General features: G+C 47.6%; 1 protein-coding gene across 20 annotated transcripts in view; it reads left to right on the top strand.

Annotated features, from left to right (window-relative positions):
* The first annotated feature begins 1,470 nt into the window (after positions 1 to 1,470).
* The window catches only part of RRBP1 (ribosome binding protein 1), a 69,006-nt gene continuing 51,765 nt past the window's right edge, over positions 1,471 to 18,711 (top strand). For 18 of the 20 annotated variants that reach the window (XM_032248070.1, XM_032248067.1, XM_032248065.1 and 15 more), the window contains exon 1: positions 1,471 to 1,720. The gene's annotated coding sequence lies outside the window, so the exon portion shown is untranslated. Of the gene's footprint in view, positions 1,721 to 3,661; positions 3,743 to 18,711 lie in introns of all 20 variants that reach the window. The other 2 variants (XM_032248050.1, XM_032248051.1) reach the window with 2 other exon arrangements.

Here is an 18,711-nt window from a genome sequence, read left to right as displayed (position 1 = left end):
ATAAAACCGAGGAGGGAGTGATTGTCCTAAAGGAGTATACCCATGTTCAGAAAGGTTAGATGGCCCAGTCCTGGTCAAATAGGACTCATTGGTAGCAATTGCTAGTCAGAAGCTGGGATTCTTGACTTTCATTTGAAGCCTGGTCTCACTGCTGGAAAATGACTGCGTGTTCAAGAGCTAATCCAGGTTAATTCCCGTTGATTAATCATTAATGGGCTAAGGAACCGCCAAGATTAAAAATAGGAATGAACGGTTTAATTTCAACCCAATCCCTCTTTATTCCCCATAAAAGCTTGTATTTTTCACATCTTTCTAATAACATCTAGTACAGTACCAGTGACAAATGGGGGAGGGGAAGATTGAAAATTGTCCAATAAATAGATGTTAGGCACGGGATTCTGCAGCAAAGGGGGCTGGGGAAGTGGTGTGGGCAGTCTAGGCAGCCTTTGGTCTCTCAGGATCAAAAATTCCAAAGAGGCTGGCTTTGGCTCAAGTTCAAAGGGTTGGCTTTAAGAGACGCTGACATAGTGGTGAAAAATCAGGATTGATTATGAAGACTGAGTGTTGGCTGATATTGGAGGGAAAGTCAGGGAATGAGGAAGTACCAGTTGCTCCTTTTTCTGGGACACGGGTGAGTTTTCTTAGGTCAGAACCTCTCACCTTCCCCACCGCATGGAATAAAACGCCACAGAGTGGAATGTAATTATTGCTCTGCCGGCTGTGGTTTGGATGAGTATCTTAAATAGACCATGCCTCAGTTGTACCCTCCCTAACAGCGAGGGCAATGACATCCGCTTCAATTCCTTGTGCACCTTCTGGCTCTTCCGCCCCAATTCCTCCATTTACTCAAGGAAATTCCTTCTGGTGCTGATTTCCATTTCTTTGAAGATAAGAACTTGTCCTCCCTGGGCTGACCCCCAGCAGAGCTTGTCCTCACATCCGGCGGCCCGAGGGGGCGCTGCTTCGGGGGAAGTCAGTTGAGTTTAAATAAAGCAGCTTCCTTGGCCGTTCGCGGTTGCGCAACCCTGTTCAGGATGACAGCCACCGCCATGTCAGTCCAGCGGTATCCAGAGGCGCAGGCCCCGGGCCGTCGGGACTCGAACCTTCTGCTTCCCGCCTAGGCAGAGCCGGCTCCAAGTCAGCGACTGCTGGGAGCGCCGCGGGCCCAGAGTGGGCGGGGCTGGCCGGAGACCCCCCCCTCGGTGGGCGGGGCGTTCCTTCTCCGCCCCGCCCCGCGCACAGCCGAGCGCCGCGCCGCTCGGCCCCGCCCCTCTTTGGCCCCGCCTCCTTCACTTCCCCGCAGCTCCTCCCCTCTCCCATTGGCCGAGGTGGAGACCCTCCTCTCTGCCCAATGGCCGCCGCCGCGGCTCGGCCACCCGCGTCTTGACTGGCCAGCGACCCGCAGAGTGGCGGGGTGCGGACCAATGGGAAGAGGCGACTCGATGAATGGCTGGCCCGGGTGGGGAAGGCAGGAGGCGGCGATCCCGGCGGAGGGGGCCGTTCGCCAGCTCCGAGGCAGAAAGTGCCACGACTCCACACGCGCGCACGCAGCCAGCGAGCGGCCGGAGCGGACGGCGGACGGGGCGGGCGGCGTCGGGGTCGCGGCGCCTGCAGCTGCTCGGGGGCGGTTTCTCGGCGGAGGCGCGGCCGGCTCCTCTCTCCCGGCTCCGCGGCGGCGGTGAAGGCAGCGGCTTCTGCCCTCTCGCGTCTCCGGCTGCAGGTAAGAAACTTGGCCGGGCCCTGCAGCGGCGGCGCGCGGGCCGGGCCGTCGGGGAGCCGGGGTCGACCGCGCTGCGCCGCGAGTGACACGTCTCCTGGGCGGCCCCTCCCCCGGCCCGCCCGCCGCCCGCCGCCCGCCGCCCGCCGCCACCCGCCACGGCTGTGCACCCTCGGGGTCGGGGTCAGACTCGGGGCGGGGGTGCCGGGCGAGCGCCGTGCAGGGGCGTAGGCAGGACGCGCCCCGCCGTGTGGACCCCGCGGCCCTCGTCGTCGGTGTACCTGCGGCGACCGGCGAGCGCGACGTGGCGACCCCTCCCTGCCTCCCTCCCTACCTCCCGGCTGGGCCGTCGGGCCGGCCCGCGCGCTCCGAAGTTGGGCGAAGAAAGTTGGCGGCGGGGCGGGGCGGCGCACAGCTGGCGGAGGAAGGGGTTAAGTTTCGGGAAGCCGCCGGATGACGTTGCCCGGCTGGAGTCCGGGCCGGAGGGGTGGGGGTGCGGGCGGAAGGCGGCGGAGGCCGGCTGAAGGGAGGAGGGCGGTATTGAATGGGGGCCCGCGGGCCCAGCGCGCTGATCCCAGGACACGGCCCGCTGGCTCTTCGCGGGGCTGGGACGGCCCCCGACGGGGCGGGCCGGGGCCGCGGGGCTCGCAGCGCCGGGAGCCGGGGTCTGTGCAGGGCATGGACGCCGGCGGCCGTGGTGGCAACTTCCCGGAGTGCGGGAGGCGGCTCCCTGCTCCCCCTGGCGGCGGGGCTGGGGCCACCGTTTACCCGGCGGGGCTGCGTGGAGTCTGGCTCGAGGGCGCCCAGCGGGGGGACGAGGGCGCCCGGGGCCCGGCCCGGCTCGGCCAGCCCCGCCCGAGGCCACGATGAATGGGCCGGCGGTGCCAGCCCCGGGCGGAAGTGGACACCTCCGGGCTGGCCAAGCGCGTTGGCACCCGGCCTGGCGCCCGCCCCAGCCTGCCCGTCTCCCCCTCTGCGCCCTGGGCGGGGGAGGGAAGCCGGGGTCTGCGCTTCCACTGGGGCGCCCGCGATGCTTCAGGGACCCCTACCCGGATGATAAGTCTCGAGTTTTAACTCTAGAGTGCCCCGGCAACAGCGAGGGTGATCCCGGCTAAATTGTTTCGCTCGGGGTCTCCATTTCGCCGTCTGCAAACCTGGCTCCTCTTAGCTTCGATTTGCGAGAAAAGCTGTAGAGACCCAGCACTTGCAGTTAGGAGCCACAAGTGTTGGCTGTTCCAGTTGGGATGCGTTTGTAGGGGCTTGCGGGACGCAGGAGGAAGGTGGAGTCTGTCTCCGTCCGGGCCACGTACTGGCCGCCTCCTCGCAGGTTCCTTAGCTCCTCTGAACCCGAGTTTCCTTGTCTGTGGCCTGGAGACAGCGCCACCCACTCATAGCGTCGGGAACCACGCCGGGAAGTGCTGGGACCTTGTACAAACAGAAGGCAATTTGGCAATTACTCTGGGAGGTCAGAGGTTAGGAGAGACTGGGAAGCACCAAGGAAATGAAACTCGGAGGTCCCTGAGGAGCCTCCCACGTCACTGCCCAGCTATTCACTGTGTGTGCTGGAACCTTCAGGGTAGGGGCCATCTGGATGGCATTTTAAGGAATGTGGAGAAATGAGTCTGGTAGGGCCTCACATCTTACATTAGACACCTCTTCAGAACTGGGTGTCCCCAGAGAGCCAGGACATCTGTCCAGCACTCCCAGGAAGAACAACTGCGAATATTACCCCCCCCACACTCCCCCCACTCCCGGTGCAGCTGGGGGCATTCTCCCACTGCCCCTGCCTCTCTCCTCACTCTCCTTATTTAACTTCCTGTTAATCCGGCACCTAGAGAAATCTGTGACCCTGCAACATGCCGCTTACTATGTGATGTCTTGACTCGTTTATGGACTTACCAAAGGTCACTCCCACTATGATCTGCCAACCTGTTTTCCTTCCAGAAAGAAGCTTCCGGCTCTGAGGTCCGGGAGGTGCCACTTCCCTCTCGGTTGAAGCAAAGGCGAGGGCAGACCTCCTAGTAGGTGAAGTTTTCCTTTTGCACAGAGCACCACCGCAAAGCCGGTTTGCAGGGTTCCTAGGCCAGTGGAGGCCTGGAGGAGACTAAGGTTGGGGGAGGGGGCACCAGAAAGGGATCTTGGGGTTTAGAAGCAGAGGGTTTAGAGCTCTAGGTACTGTAACAACTCTTACCTTTCATAGTTAGGAATCCGTCTCTGAACATTTAAAGGGAGATTAAGAAGTTACAGTGGTATCATGGTGTATGAATATGTTTTGGTGATAGGAGAGTTTTAAATAAGTCTTAGATCAAGTCATATTTGAGCAATTACGCTCTTTGCTGAAATGAGCCCTAACTCAACAGGCTGCAATAATTACATAGCACCAAAGTCAGTTTAAATGATTGAATGCCAGTGATTGATTTGGAGTATTGGCTTATTACGTAGCAGGGACACCTTTAAAAGTGTCGGGACCCCAGACTCTTCTTGCCCTTTTAGCCCTGGGAATTTTAACTAATAGACAAATGACACTTAGAGGATCAACAGATCTGTTGAGACAGCAGTTTTTCTTTGCTAAAATCTTGTTTCAGGGGAAACAAAAATAATGGTCAAGTCAGAATGATGAAGGCAGGGACTGTGCTGTCTGTGCATGCTGGGCCTGCAGTAGTTAAGGCCAGGTTTATAACATCAAAAATACTGATTACACCAGGTGGATAACCATACCTGTTAAGCTCTTCCCAGCTGTCTCATTGGATAAACGAAGCTGAGCCCAACCTGGTTTTTAAGGTTCACTTTTTAGAATCAGATTCCACAACTTTGGTTTACGTTTAGGCCTTACAGTAACTCTGTTCTAGTGGGTGGGAATGGTTGTCACCATTCAGTGGATGAGAATGTGGAGGCCCAGCTGGTCAGGAGGTTGTCTGCCAGTTCCTGTTGTCCAGTTCCTAGGCGGTGTGGCCCGGCCTTCCGAATCTTCCCTCCTGGCCATATATCTTCACCTTCCTGGGACAGTAATTACCCAAGGGAGGATACAGAACTTGAAGATCAAAATTCAGAGCTTCAGTGGCAGGAAGGTGGGGAGGCATTTGAAAATCTGGCAGTGTAGAAGGTGTTTTTCATTTCATTTTTTTTTTTTTTTCCACCAAGTGTCTCCTGTGTAGTGGGCCTTCAAACACTGCAAGTAAGACCTAGTTTTCGCCTGAAAAAGCCATTGTCTAGAACCGTGTTCAATACAGTGGCCACAAATAGCAATTTAAGTTTAAACAATTCAAATTAAGTAAAATTTCAAATTCAATTTCTTAGTCAAATTAGCCACATTTCAGGTGCTCGGTAGTCACAAGTCAGTCTGTGTGGGTGTAGATGGCTTCCATCATCACCGAAAGTTCTGGACAGTCTCTGTCCCTCTTGATCATGTGGAAATACGTTGAACCACACGAAATTGCCCATTCTGTAGATCAAAACCAGTTGACTGGTGGCAGTTGATACACTTCAACCTGATAAGATCTCATCCTGAGAAAGCATGAGTCCCGCCTCTTCCTCTTCCTATGCATTGTAAACTGCATTCCTAGAAAAGGGAGTTGGGGGGGGTGGGGCTACACAGATAGTGGCCTTGTCCTGGAAGGATTTTTACCCAATGCCCTCGGCACTGAAATGGAGACTTGTAACAAAGACAGAAAATAGATAGATGTTAGGTAGAAAGCGATGGCTTAGAAGGGAAGGTAAATATTTAATTCTACGTGAGAGTGCCTAGGCAGGGAGACTTCCCCCAAAACCAGACGTATCTGTGTGTCCTTTATGTGCATTCAGTAACATATGTCTTCTGCTTGTCACCAATGGGCAGCAACTTTAACTTAGCAAGAACATTCTATCATTTCTAACGTAGATTTTTTGGCAAGACTAGAATACCTGCCCAGTCCCGAAACCTTTTGAGTTCCAAAGTATTAGAGTCCCAGTGTTCTTGGGGGGCAGAAATTGTTTCCTACATTGGTGACTATTTCCAAGGCTCTGTTATTCTCCATATAACTTACTTATTTTTTTAGATGGAGTTTTGCTCTTGTTGCCCAGGCTGGAATGCAATGGCATAATCTCGGCTCACTGCAACTTCCACCTCCCGGGTTCAAGTGATTCTCCTGCCTCAGCCTCCTGAGTAGCTGGGATTATAGGAATGCATCACCACGCCCAGCTAATTTTGTATTTTTAGTAGACACAGGGTTTCATCATGTTGGTCAGGCTGATCTCGAACTCCAATTTCAGGTGATCTGCCCGCCTCGGCTTCCCAAGTGCTGGGATTACAGGTGTGAGCCACCACGCCTGGCCTCCATATAACTTTGAAAGGATCATTGTGCAGTATTGGGGAAGATTTTTCAAATTCTGGGTTGTACTTATGGTCTCATCTTAGTATTAGTACTCTGTAAAGAATAACATAAAACCAAAGTTTAACTTTAAAGGAAGAAGCTGAATGATGGACAGCTGCTTAATCTCTTTCTGCTCAAAAAGGAGGCCCACTGAGACTGCTGGAAGTTACCGACTATTTATAGTGATAGTGAATGTCATCTGCTGACTCAAAAGTTGGAATAAAAGACCATTTTGAATTCAAATCTTAATTCTGTACCCTAACCCTGGGCAAACTATAAGCAAACAAAGTCTGTGAGGCTGCCTTGAGAGAAATTCCAAACTGGTGCCCTGTGTGAAGTGAACTCGGTCCGCACATGCGATTTGTTTCACTGACCTCATGTTATTAAGCAATTGAGTCACTTTTTAAAAACGGAATTTTTTTTTCATTAAAATCTAGATTTTTGGGCTGGGTACGGTGGCTCATCCCTATAATCCCAGCACTTTGGGAGATCGGGGCGGGTAGATTGCTTGAGCCCAGGAATTTGAGACCAGCCTGGGCAACATGGCAAAACTCCATCTCTACAAAAAATTAAAAAATTAGGTAGGCATTGGTGGCATGTGCCTATATTCCCAGCTACTCGGGAGGCTGAGGTGGGAGGATTGTTTGAACCTGGAATGTGGAGGCTGCAGTGAGCCAGGATCACACTACTGCACTCTAGCCTTGGCAACAGAGTGAGACTCTTTCAAAACAAAAAGCGAAAACAAAATCTAGATGTTTGGGTTCTCTAGGGGAAAATGGGAATTTCTGCCACACCAGGTTCTTTCTTGTGTGGCAGCTGTGGACTGTGGTTGTCCTCTCTGGGCGAGGCCTATGTGCTCAGTGCCCAGCATCCTACCCTAATTTACATGACACGCTTGAGTATTGGCAGTCCCTTGGGGCTGGGGGCTGTCTGGTGTGACCGGGCTAGTCACCACCACGTCCCATGGAGCTGCTGCGCAGAGCAGTAGGAAAAGTTCTGGTTGGGTGTTCTAATCCCTGGAATAAGTGTGTGACTTTGGACACGACCTCTCCTCCCGGAGCTTCAGTTTCCTCCTCCTGTAAAATGAAACTAGGCCAGCTAGCTCCCCCTTTCAGGCCACAAACCTCGGTTTCTCCTTAACTCCTCGCTATCTCATACCTGTACCCTACACACAGCAGGTCCCATCAGCTCTGCCCTCCAGATAGCTAGAGTGACTCTCACCGCTTCTGTCTTCTCCCTGGACCAAACAGCTCTTACCATTTTATTTTTATTTCTTACTTCTGAGAGGGTCTTGTTCTGTCGCCCAGGCTGGAGTACAGTGGCACAGTCACGGCTCGCTACAGTTTCAACTTTGTGGGCTTAGTTAATCCTCCTGCCCCAGCCCCTGGATAGCTGGTACCACAAGTGCACGCTACCATACCCAGTGAATTTTTAAGTTTTTTGTAGAGATGGTGTCTTGCCACGTTGCCTGGGCTAGTCCTGAACTCCTGGGCGAAAGCAGTTCTCCTGTCTTGGCCTCCCAAAGTGCCGGGATCCTAGGCGTGAGCCGGGGCACATGGCCTGCTCTCACCTCTGCCCTGTGTTGTTTCACAAGCCTCCAGGGGCTCCCCGCCTTCTAGTCATGCCAGAGCAGACCATGTCACTCCTCTGTTCAAGGCCCTCCTTGGTCAACATCTCTAGTGGCCTCCGAGGGCCCCCTTTTGCTCTGGCTTTACTCCTGCCATCTCCCTGTCCTCTGCTCCAGCCACGGTGGTCGCTGCATTCCTCAGGCATGCTCCTGCCTCAAGGCCTTTGCTCCTGCCTCAAAGCCTTTGCGCCTGCTTTGGCCTCTCCCTGCAGAGCCTTCCCTTAGATGGCACAGGGCTGGCTCCCTCGCCTCCTCCAGGCCTGTTGGCCAGCCCGTGTGGAGTGGCAGCCTCTGCTGCTTCCCCCACCCCCACTCCCGGTCCCCTTTCCCTGCATGGCTCTCTCTTCACCTGACATTTCCCGTATTTGACTGACTTTGTCATCTCCCCCTCTGGAGCGTAAGGTCTACTAGTGCAGAGATGTAGCTTTTGTTTCCTGCGGTACACCCAGTGTCAAGGGCAGTGACCGGCACGCAGTAGGGCCCATTCTTGCTGAGCTAATGGAGATGATTCTCTAGTGCTGGTGTTCTGTGAATATATCATGTAGCCCGAAGTAGTCCAGATTCCTAGAGCATCAACTGTAAACACAAAAACATACTCCAGAGCCAAATGCAAGGCAAGTTTGGATTACTTCCAGCCTGGCTCCAGTGGAGAAATTGACAGTCGCATGCAGAGGGCACTGTTAAATGTGGACATTATGCTCTGCCAGCGGAGGCGGGGATTTGAAGCGAGCCTTAGGAGAAGATGTGGATGTTGGCTCTCTCTTGAGAGCCCTCAGTCTCCAGCCTTGTTAGATTGAGCTCAGTGCTACCTGTCTCTGGGAGTCCATCATGAATGGCACCTCGGCAGGACTGGGCCCTGCCCAGGTGCATGCACCAGTTCTGGGGAGGAGACTTGGCTGTCAGCGTCCTTTAACCCCTTGTATAACCAACGAGTGTGAGGTGGGCCTTGCAGAGTAACTGAGCATCTCAGTGACGACACACTCACCAGGAAACAAAACGTTTGTTTTGGGTGTGAGCAGTGTGCCAGCTTGCTCTGAAAAGAGGCAAACTTTGTGTTCAGTGGGCAAAAGTGTTCTTTGGGGGGAGAAGGGCGAATTCTCATAGTTCGCATGACATTTTTTTTTTCTCTTGGTCAGTCCTCATCATGCTAGGAAGTGAAGGAGGGGACAGGGTTCTCCTGCCTCACCTCATGGTGTTTTTCTTTTCTCAGAGGAGTACCGCGTGGCAGCCCGCTGAGTGGGAGGAGCGATGGTTGAGGCAGGGTGGTCTGGTTGGGAGGAGGCGATGCCAGGTCCAGCCCTGTCCTTTGTTTCTTCCCTTCTCTCCACTGTTGATTTCAGGTGAAGAAGAGTAGATCCTCGATTCCTAGCCCTTCCTCACGGGAACATCTGACCTACTCATTTTACTTGGAAAGGTGAAAGACCCTTGTTCAAATCCAGGTGGTGTATTTTTTTGAAGTTCTCACTCAGTGATTAAAGTGTACAACTCAACTGCATCAAATTGGTTTTTAATTAAGACTGATCCTGAATAGGAATTAGATGTATCTTTACTTTTATGAATACATTTTTATTTCCTTGGTAGTTCTAGGTATTTGTAGTAATTAAAAAGGAAAGTCTTAATTTTCAGACTAGTAATCACAGTGATTGAAGGCGCAAAGGAGTCATTGCTGGAGAATAAATGAATTATTGAAACCCTTAATGAAGAGTCTTATTGGTGATGTGTCAAAGGACTCTTAAAAGGTCAACTTTAGCCACTACTCTGAAGCTCAGCTAGTCTTTCTATCTTAAGTCACATCCCTCTTAAGTTGGAAGATCTGGAGACTTATTCTGTACAGTTTGATTTTAAAAAGACTGCAGGTAGGCTGGGTGTGATGGCTCACGCCTGTAATCCCAGCCCTTTGGGAGGCCGAAGCAGGCGAATCACCTGAGGTAAGGAGTTTGAGACCAGCCTGACCAACATGGTAAAACCCCATCTCTAAAAATACAAAAACTAACTGGGCATGGTGGCACATGCCTGTTATCCCAGCTACTCGGGAGGCTGAGGCAGGAGAATTGGGAGCTAGAGGTTGCAGTGAGTCTAGATCATGCCACTGCATCTCAAAAAAAAAAAAAAAAAAGACTTCGGCATGGTGGCATGGCAACAGGACCATAACGGGCTGTGGGTCCCGCTGAGTCACTGCCTTGTCAGGTCAGGAGGTGACTGCCTGCCTTGGCCCCAGTTACTTCCTGTCTGGGGAAGGAGCGATCTTATGTGCGGGTGAGCGCTGGGAAGTGGCAGTAGTAAGAGGGCTCCGTAACAGATTCTTCAGGCCTTGAAGATGCTCCTTCTCCAGGATCTGTGGGGGCACATTTTCCAAGGAAATACGACACACGTTTTAAATTCTTTACTAAAGTAAAACATACACAGAATAATGTACTGTCATGAGTCTACACAATAAGTATCCACAAACTAAACATGCTTGTTTAACCAGCAGATCAAGAAATAGATGATTCCCGACCTCCCCAAAGTCTTTTTGTGCCCCCCTTCCAGCTGCTCCCTGTCTCTGGGCAGGGAATCCCTGCTGTCTTCTTAGTAATACCAGTGATTGATTTCACTTGTGTTTGAACTTGATGTAAATGGACTCACGCGGCATATGCTCTTTTGTGTCTTTCACTCAGTGTTATGTGTAAGATCGTCAGGTTGTTGGGGTAATTGTAGTTTGTTCATTCATTCTCATTGTTCACTGTTCCAGCATGTGAATATACGAGTTCATTCATGTTACTGTAGGTGGGTACTTGGAGAGTTTCCAGTCTGGGACTATTATAAATAATACTTAGTGAACGGTCATGCCGCAGACTTTTGGTGAATGTCTGTACACATTTCCATTGGGTCTATCTACCTAGGAGTGGAATTGCAGGACCAGAAGGAGGTGTGTGCTCAGCTTTAAAAGAAAGTGCCAGACTTTTTATCTGAAGCGCTTGTACTTATTTATATTCCCACCAACAGTATATGAATGAGAGAGACCTTGGAATGTAATAAAGTGGCTGATTTTAAAGAGGAACCAGAATGAGTTTTGAGTGACCACTGATAATGAATAAGAAATGACTCACTGATGCCGAAGTTCTCTGCTGTCAGAGAGATGGGCTGTTTGGCCAGCAGAATTCGTTAACCAAGGGTGGGCCTTTGCAAAGGGCTTGTTAGAGGGTCAGCTTTTATTGCCTGTGAGCAGGTGATATTTCCTGATATAAATCTGAGTGGAAATGCATCTCTTCTCCAAGGTGTTAATGGAAGCAAGTTCAGCAAAGCTTGTATCTTGAGATTGAATTCTTCATCAGAACTCTGCCCCCACAAAGTGAATTTCTTAAAAACAAAGGAACCAACAGTTGGGTGCCAGACCTCACTTAGCTCCAGCCCAAATGTTTGTAATTAGAAGCTCCGCCCACCTCCAGGGGTTGGCTGTCAGGATCTTCCTGCAGGAACCCTTCCTCCCTGGCCCACCTGGTATTGAAGGAGGGTATATCCTGTTCCAGAGTTGGAAGTAGTCTCCCTGGCACAGCCAGCCTCCTGGCCATGGCAGCCACATGCTCTTTTATTTGAAGAGCATGGTTGGCTGGGATTTTGGCTGTTGGGGGAGAGAACACTGGGTTTCTGGTGATCCGTTAGGCTGGGTGGCCTGAACGAGTCTTCTAACGTGCTGAACAGCCTGGGCAAGAGGGAAATGACATTAAAATAGCTTTAGACAATCCTAGAATGGAAGATACTGAGGCAGGTGGTGAAAGGAGTAACCCAAGAGGATAAGGACAACCCTGAGGGCCTTGAGTGAAATGGACAAACTCTTAAGTTCTGAGAGCATCTCCAGGCACCGGGGGCAGAGATTAATGCTGGCTTGCTGAGTTGGAACCACAAGGGGCCATGATACTTTCAGGAAGAAGGGGAGTCAGAAAGAAGTTCATTCTCACCCCACAGGCAGGGTAGGAAGGGGCACATTCTGAGAAGTGGGTATCACAAGTTGTCCCTCATGCAGATCCCATGACCTGAGTAGTGGGAAACTGATTTCAAGATTCTTTATTTGAGAGTGGACCTGCACAGCTAGTGCTCCTGGGCCAGTCCAGGGGCAAGCAGATCTTTGAAGGACTGCGCCTTTATCCTTGGCTCACCGAATCCCCAGGTGTAATTATCAACCGAAAGAGAACAGTCCGTAGTTAGGAACAACTCAATGCAAAGGATGGAAGCACTGAATGAGGACCAGCAGGAGCAGATCTCAGAAAACATAAGATAATAGACTTGTCAACACAGATTTTAAAGGCCTTGCTCAAAATAATAGGCAAGATCAAAAATACCTACGAGGAAGAGGAAACTATACAATGACTAGCAAATTTGAAAAAGGAACCAGGAACAACTTGTAGACGTGAAAAGTTCACGTCTTTCTAATTGTAATAAAAATCCAACAGATAGGTTTACCAGCAGATTAAATACAACTGAAGAGAGTGAATGAACTGGAAAGTAGAGAAGAAGAAAATACGCAGACTTTATCTTAGAGAACCACATAGATGAATAATTTGTAAGGTCAATTAAGATTCAGGAAGAGTAGGTTCAGAAGTATGTCTAATTGGGGTTCCAGGAGAGGAGCAAGGACAGAGCCAACACTTGAAGAACTAATGACTGAGAATTTTACAGAATGCATAAGGCACCCATTCAAAACTAAAACACAAGCAGGATAAATAAAAAACAAATCCACATGTAGACAGTTCAGTGATACAGCAACTCGAGGGAAAAATTCAACAGTGAGTGAAAAGATCGTTTTAAGACAGAAACCCAAGATAGCTGCTGACAGATCTTTGCTGAAGGAACTTCTCGAGGATACTCTTGGAAGGAAGGTGATGGCAAGTGGGAAAAGTGGGGTATGACAGGCAGCGGCGAGTCAAGTGGTAAATATTTGGACAATTCTAAATACATATAAAGGAGTAATGTTGGAGAGGCTGGAAGAAGGATAAGATTAAATACGTGAAAACAGTAACATCTAAGTTGGAAGGGGTAATAGAATTAATGGGGCGGGTAAAGATTTCTTTAACTTTGAATTTTGTGAATGCTGTGTGTTACTGCTTTCTTAAAGCTTATTGCTGAATAGTAGAAACAATGAAAAAAGAAAAAGGAATCCTACACTTCTCATTTCGATGCCAGCCAACCTTGTTGCAAAACTTGACAAGAACAGTAGGAGGAAAGAAAACCATCAGTCAGATCTCATTCCTGAAAAGACAAACCAAATCCAGCAGTATGCATGACTAAATCGTATTTATCCTAGGAATTCAGACTTGGTTTAACGTTTAAAAATAAGTTTATATTCACCCTCCACACCTATGGATTATAGGAGTAGAATAGTATGATTATCTTAATAGATACAGATAAAGTATTTGATAAAACTCAGCATCCATTTATGTAAACTAGGAATAAGAAAGCAACCTCTTCAGCCTGATGAAGGTGTCCACAAAAAGGCTTTAGCAAACATCACACTGAAGAGAGACACCTAAATCTTCCCCTTTGATGTGAGAGAAAACAGAATACTTGCTGTCATTCCTTCTCTTGAGCACTGTGTTGAAGGTCCTACCCTGTGTAAAAATTCAAGAAAAATTAAGCAGAGGATAGGAAACTGGGAAGAAAGGAACAAAACTGTGATTCATATGCTTATATATGTAGAATTTTTTTTTTAATGGACAGATGTGTTACTAGAATTAGGCAAGTTGCTGGGGGAAAAAAAAGCACCCTACTGGAATCGGTTAACGTTTCCATATACCAACAACAAGCAGAAAATGAAACTTGAGAGCGACCATTTGTAAGTGTGAAAACTGAAGAACTAAGAAGTAGTTCTGAAAATGTGTGAGACTCTGTGGTGTGTATTATTTTCCATCTGGACACTTGGGTTATTCTGTTTAGATCTGATCCTTATAACCATATACATTAGTACATGTGATCCTGATGTGATATTGAGTAGACGATTGATTCATCACTTACCGTGTTTGATGTGGTGAGGTTTGACTGGATGCAGTACAGGTGAGACTGACCCCGGCTTTGGGGAGACAAATGTCTACCGCAGTAAGAACTCCATTGTGGGACAGTTTGTGTCCATTTTTTGAGACATCAGTTCTTGATTCCCACCTCATAGGCATGTTTTCTTCCTTAATAAGGTGGAGTCTGTAGGCTTCTTGGAAGTTTGCAGAAGAGTTAGGTCTATTTAAGTACCTGCTTTCCAAAGGCTGTTATTTGGAGAGACACCAAAACTTTTCGATTCTTTTTTTTTAGACGGAGTCTCTCTCTGTTGCCCAGGCTGAGTGCAGTGGCGCGATCCCTGCCCACTGCAACCTCCGCTTCACGGGTTCAAGCAATTCTCAGCCTCAGCCTCCTGAGTAGCTGGGATTACAGGCGCCTGCCAACATACCCAGCTAATTTTTGTGTTTTTAGGAGAGACGGGTTTCGCCATCTTGGCCAGGCTGGTCTTCAACTCCTCACCCTCGTGATCCGCCCACCTCGGCCTCCCAAAGTGCTGGAATTACAGGCATGAGCCACTGTGCCAGACCCAATTTGTCAATTCTTTATTTTTCTCCCCCACAGGCAGAGAAATTGAATCTGAAATGGCTGATGAATAAGCAAAGGCTTATAATAGAATACATTTCTATTTTTAGTGTTTCAACTCTTCTTTGAAATGAGTAACATTGTTTCTTTAAAATAGGAAGTCCATTATATGTATCCTCCTAGAAATGAAATAAAATTTTCTAGACTCTCTTAGTTACTGCATTTTCTCTTAGTTTCTTTGGGTTAAAAAAAATCAGAGATTACACTTAAAATCTTAGATCAGCTGATCTGAAACCCACTTCTCCAAACACTTAGAAATGTTACATAGTTAGTAAGCACTCTTTAAAATGCATAGTAGTGCACTCACAAGGTAGGGAAAGAGATGACCAGAGTTTATAAGCCAAGGTTGCGGGCAGTGACTGGGGCCTGCAGTGAGCTGACCGTGGGACAGGGTAAGGGTGCTGTATTATCAGTTGGAGTCATCTGAGTCTTTGGCTTTAATGTCCAGGGGGAACGGGATTTTATCTGAGATTGGGAATGGGAACAGAGCCTTCTCACATCTCTCCTTAAGACTTGAACCCTTGAAGGGCTGTATCCTCAATGGGAGGACAGATTAGAGAGAACATCTGCCCCGTAGTAGCAAGGGGAGATGACATGTAAGAATTTATCTGTTTTGTCACAGGAAAGGGAGGCAGAGTCTCCTGAGAATTTGTAAGGGGAAACCATGCCTCTTGTAAAAGTTAGTCCCTGGCTGCTCTTCCTTGAGGTCCTAGTTGAAGCAAAGATAAAACAGCTCATTAGAGGCAGGCCCACAACTCAGCCCATTAAGGGTTGCCAGTGATAAAGCCCCACCAAAGTTATAATACAAAATCACTATTAAAGATAGAAAAGAAGACAATGAAAAATAAAAAACTGGTCAGACTTAAAAAAAAAAAAATCAGATAACTCAAAGGACTGATTATAAAGCTGGTTAGATTCGGCTGAAGAGTGGAGCGTAGGTCTGAGTTTTCCCAGTGGTGGCACAAAGAGATTGAAGTCTGATTAGGAGCTCAACAGGAAGGAATAGGGATAAGACCATTTCGAAGAACTGAGTGGCCAAGGATTTTCCAGAATTGATGAAAAATGTAGCTCCTCACACTCAGCACAGTGAGCCTGAATAAGTTAAATACACATTTTAAAACATTTTGCTGAATCCTTAGAACCCCAGAAATGGATCTTAAAAGTAATGAGAGATTAAAAAGAAACTATAAAGGAATGACAGGTTGACTGGCAGTGTGTTTCTTAACATCCCATCAAGAAAGGGCCAGAAGAAAAATGAAATAATATCTTCAACGTGGTAAGAGAAAACTGTCAGCATGGAATTCTATACTCAGTTAATCCTTGAAGGTGAACTAAATTTTCTTGGGGCTTTAAGGACTGAGAAAGTTTATGAAGGAGAGATCCTTGCTGAAAGAACTACTCAAGGATGTACTTTGGCAAGATCCTCAAAAAAGGAATGAGATCCCAGAAGCAGTGAAGAGCAGATGGCCAGCATTTGGGTAATTTAAACAAGCAAGTATCAGCTGTCCAGAGCCAGACAACACTGTCTAGCCCAGATGTGTGTGTGATGGGGGCTTATGTCACGGGGAAGGGCACCAGACCTAAGACCTTTTAGGCGGTTCCACCATTGGGGAGGCAGCCGGAGGCATTCGTGAAATTCAGTTGTGAATGGATATTAAGATGTGTTAGCATCACAGCTTGTAGGATAAAGTTATAGCAGTACTTAGGGGGAAATCTATTGCCTTAAATGTTTGCAGCAAGAAAAGAGAAAGGACTGAAAGTTAATAAATGGCCATGTCAGGAAGTTAGAAAAGACAGAATAAACCAATGGAAGATGGAGGAAGGAATAATGAATATTAATTTTACAGATTGGATCACAAATCCAGCAACTGGTCCTAGAGTCATCATTGAAATTGAATTAACAGTTAAAAATCAGCCCTCGAGCTACCCTTCCCCTTTTAAGAAAAGATCTTAGAACACGAATCTTGACAGTTTTATGGGCAGGTTCTTAGAGATCTACAAGCAACAGATAACCCTAATTTTACACAAACTGTCCCAAAGAATAGGGAGAAGAGAATGATCATTAGCTCCTTCTGTGAGACTCAAGTGACCCTAATACCAAGATCAGAGAGCAATCTGAGAATGACCCCTGATTTTTCTCAGTTTAAAACACACATAGAAATCGCACCTAAAAATGTCAACAAGCCACACCTAGTGATGTGTTAAAAAAGAAAAGCGTCTCCATCAAGAAACCTTTAAACCGTAGAAACTTCCTGTGAACTGGCATTCGACTGTGTATTACTGTAATTCCACATACTTCAGATTAAATGAGAAAACGTCACCTGGTAAAGAAAAAGCAATTGGCAAAATCCAATACTCAATTATATTAAAAGATAACTAGGAATATAAGATATGCTATTTAACCTGAGGAAGGATTTCAGCCGGAAACTGATAGCTGGTACAACGCTGTAGCACAACGTGAGAGGCAGTAACTTGGGAATGCCTCAGGCAGCTTCTTGCCTAGACTGAGCTCAGCACTGCATCAGAGTTCTCAGCCAGCTCTGTTAAGCCAAGAAAAAGAAATGAGATCATATGGTTTGGAAAGCAAGAAACAATACTGTCTTTTTTTCCACAGCTGACTTTTAATAAAGAGAACTGAAAAGAATCTACAAACTCCTAGATTGGACAAGAGCATAGATGATAGCTGGGTAAAGGATACATACGCAGAAATGAGTAACTCTGCTGGTTGTCTGTAGCTGGAGAATAGAAATAGTAATTTACAAAAGATGTTCTGACACCATCAACAAAACGACATGTAAGACTTTGGAGAAAATCATCAAAATTTTATAGAAGTATGGAAGAAGACTTTTTTTTTAAGAGAGAGGGTCTTGCTATGTTGCCCAGGCTGGTGTTCAACTCCGAGGCTCAGGTGATTCTCCTGCTTTAGCCTTCCAAGTAGCTTGGACTACAGATATGAACGCTTCAAAGAAAACGTTTAAATCAGTGTAGTGCTCTAGCATACCATATTCATTGACAGAAAGCTTCTATAGTTGGAAATATCAGTCCTTCCTACGTTCATGTATAAACTCAGTGTGGTTCAAATACAAATTCCAGTAGAAATTTTGTAGGGGATGCTTAAGCTGAAAGTGGGGTATTGATGCAGGGCATACATATAACAGTGGAACAAAGTGTAGAATCTAGAAACAGATCCACTGAATGCCACAGAGATGGCCATCTGAGTCTATAGGGGAAGGAAAAGACCAGTCAGGAAATAGTGCTGGGTAATTAAACTGATGGGGAAAGTTTTATCACTGTTTGCTGTCACATACGAAAGTAAATTCCTGGTGATTGAACACCTGACTTTGAAATGTATTACCAAAGTTTTTCAAAGAAAATAACTTCTAAACAGTAAAATGACTTCTGTCACAATGGTTGTATCCAGGAAGGGACCCTGGATGGCTGGCATCAGGGGTATAAAGGAGATTTTCCAATCAGCATGGTAGACATGTGACAGTACAGTTTTGTGCGACAGCATAAATTTTTAAAACCTGAAAGCATAGGCGTGTGGATAATAATTTGTGGTTCAGCTATGTAATGCAGGAGTCAAATAAGCCTCATCCTGGCTAACATGGCGAAACCCTGTCTCTACTAAAAGCTACAAAAATTAGCTGGGCGTGGTGGCGCACACCTGGAATCCCAGCTACTCAGGAGGCTGAGGCACAAGAAGGACCTGAACCTGGGAGGCAGAAGTTGCAGTGAGCCAAGATTGTGCCACTGCACTCCAGCCTGGGTGACAGAGAGAGACTTTGTCTCAAAAAAACAAAAAGAATAAACCAAAGCTGTTTGTATCTATATGAATAAATTTCACAAACTTTAGTCAAAAAATGTTGCCAAATAGCACCCAGAACAATATCATTTACACAGCAATTACCAGCACACAAAGCAACCTATATTTTGTTTGTAGAGATGCATGTAATAGAAGCATAAGCACATGGAAGTGGTAAGTGATGCATTCAGGGTGTTGTCCCCTCTGGGAGGGAGATGACATATATATACACATACACGTGTGTCCACATATACATGTATATACACATGCACATATATGTATATATATCCGAGGTGCGTATGACAATGTTCAGGTTTGGTAAACCTGGGTGGTAGGCTAATGGATGTTCATATTTTTCTTCTTAGCCTTTTGTATGAGTTATTTCATAATTTTTAAAAATCAGGAGCTGTTGATTCTGATGTAGCCATGTATGCTTGAGTCTCTGTTTTATTGTCATTCTGTTGTAGTTCTGTACCTTCCTAGCAGGTCACTTTATGCCCAGGAAGTGGATATGGGGGTTTTCTCTGACCACCCCTACCCCACGGCTTCTCCCAGCATTGACACAGGGTGCCCCGTGGAGTTGCTGCTTAGCGCTGAGACAGAGCTC

The sequence above is a fragment of the Sapajus apella genome, unplaced genomic scaffold, assembly GCF_009761245.1.
Source record: "Sapajus apella isolate SASKATOON/1434 unplaced genomic scaffold, GSC_monkey_1.0 scaffold65, whole genome shotgun sequence".
Lineage (NCBI taxonomy): Eukaryota > Metazoa > Chordata > Mammalia > Primates > Cebidae > Sapajus > Sapajus apella.
The sequence above is the reverse complement of the archived record's forward strand: the minus strand, read 5'-3'. Positions and strand labels throughout refer to the sequence as shown.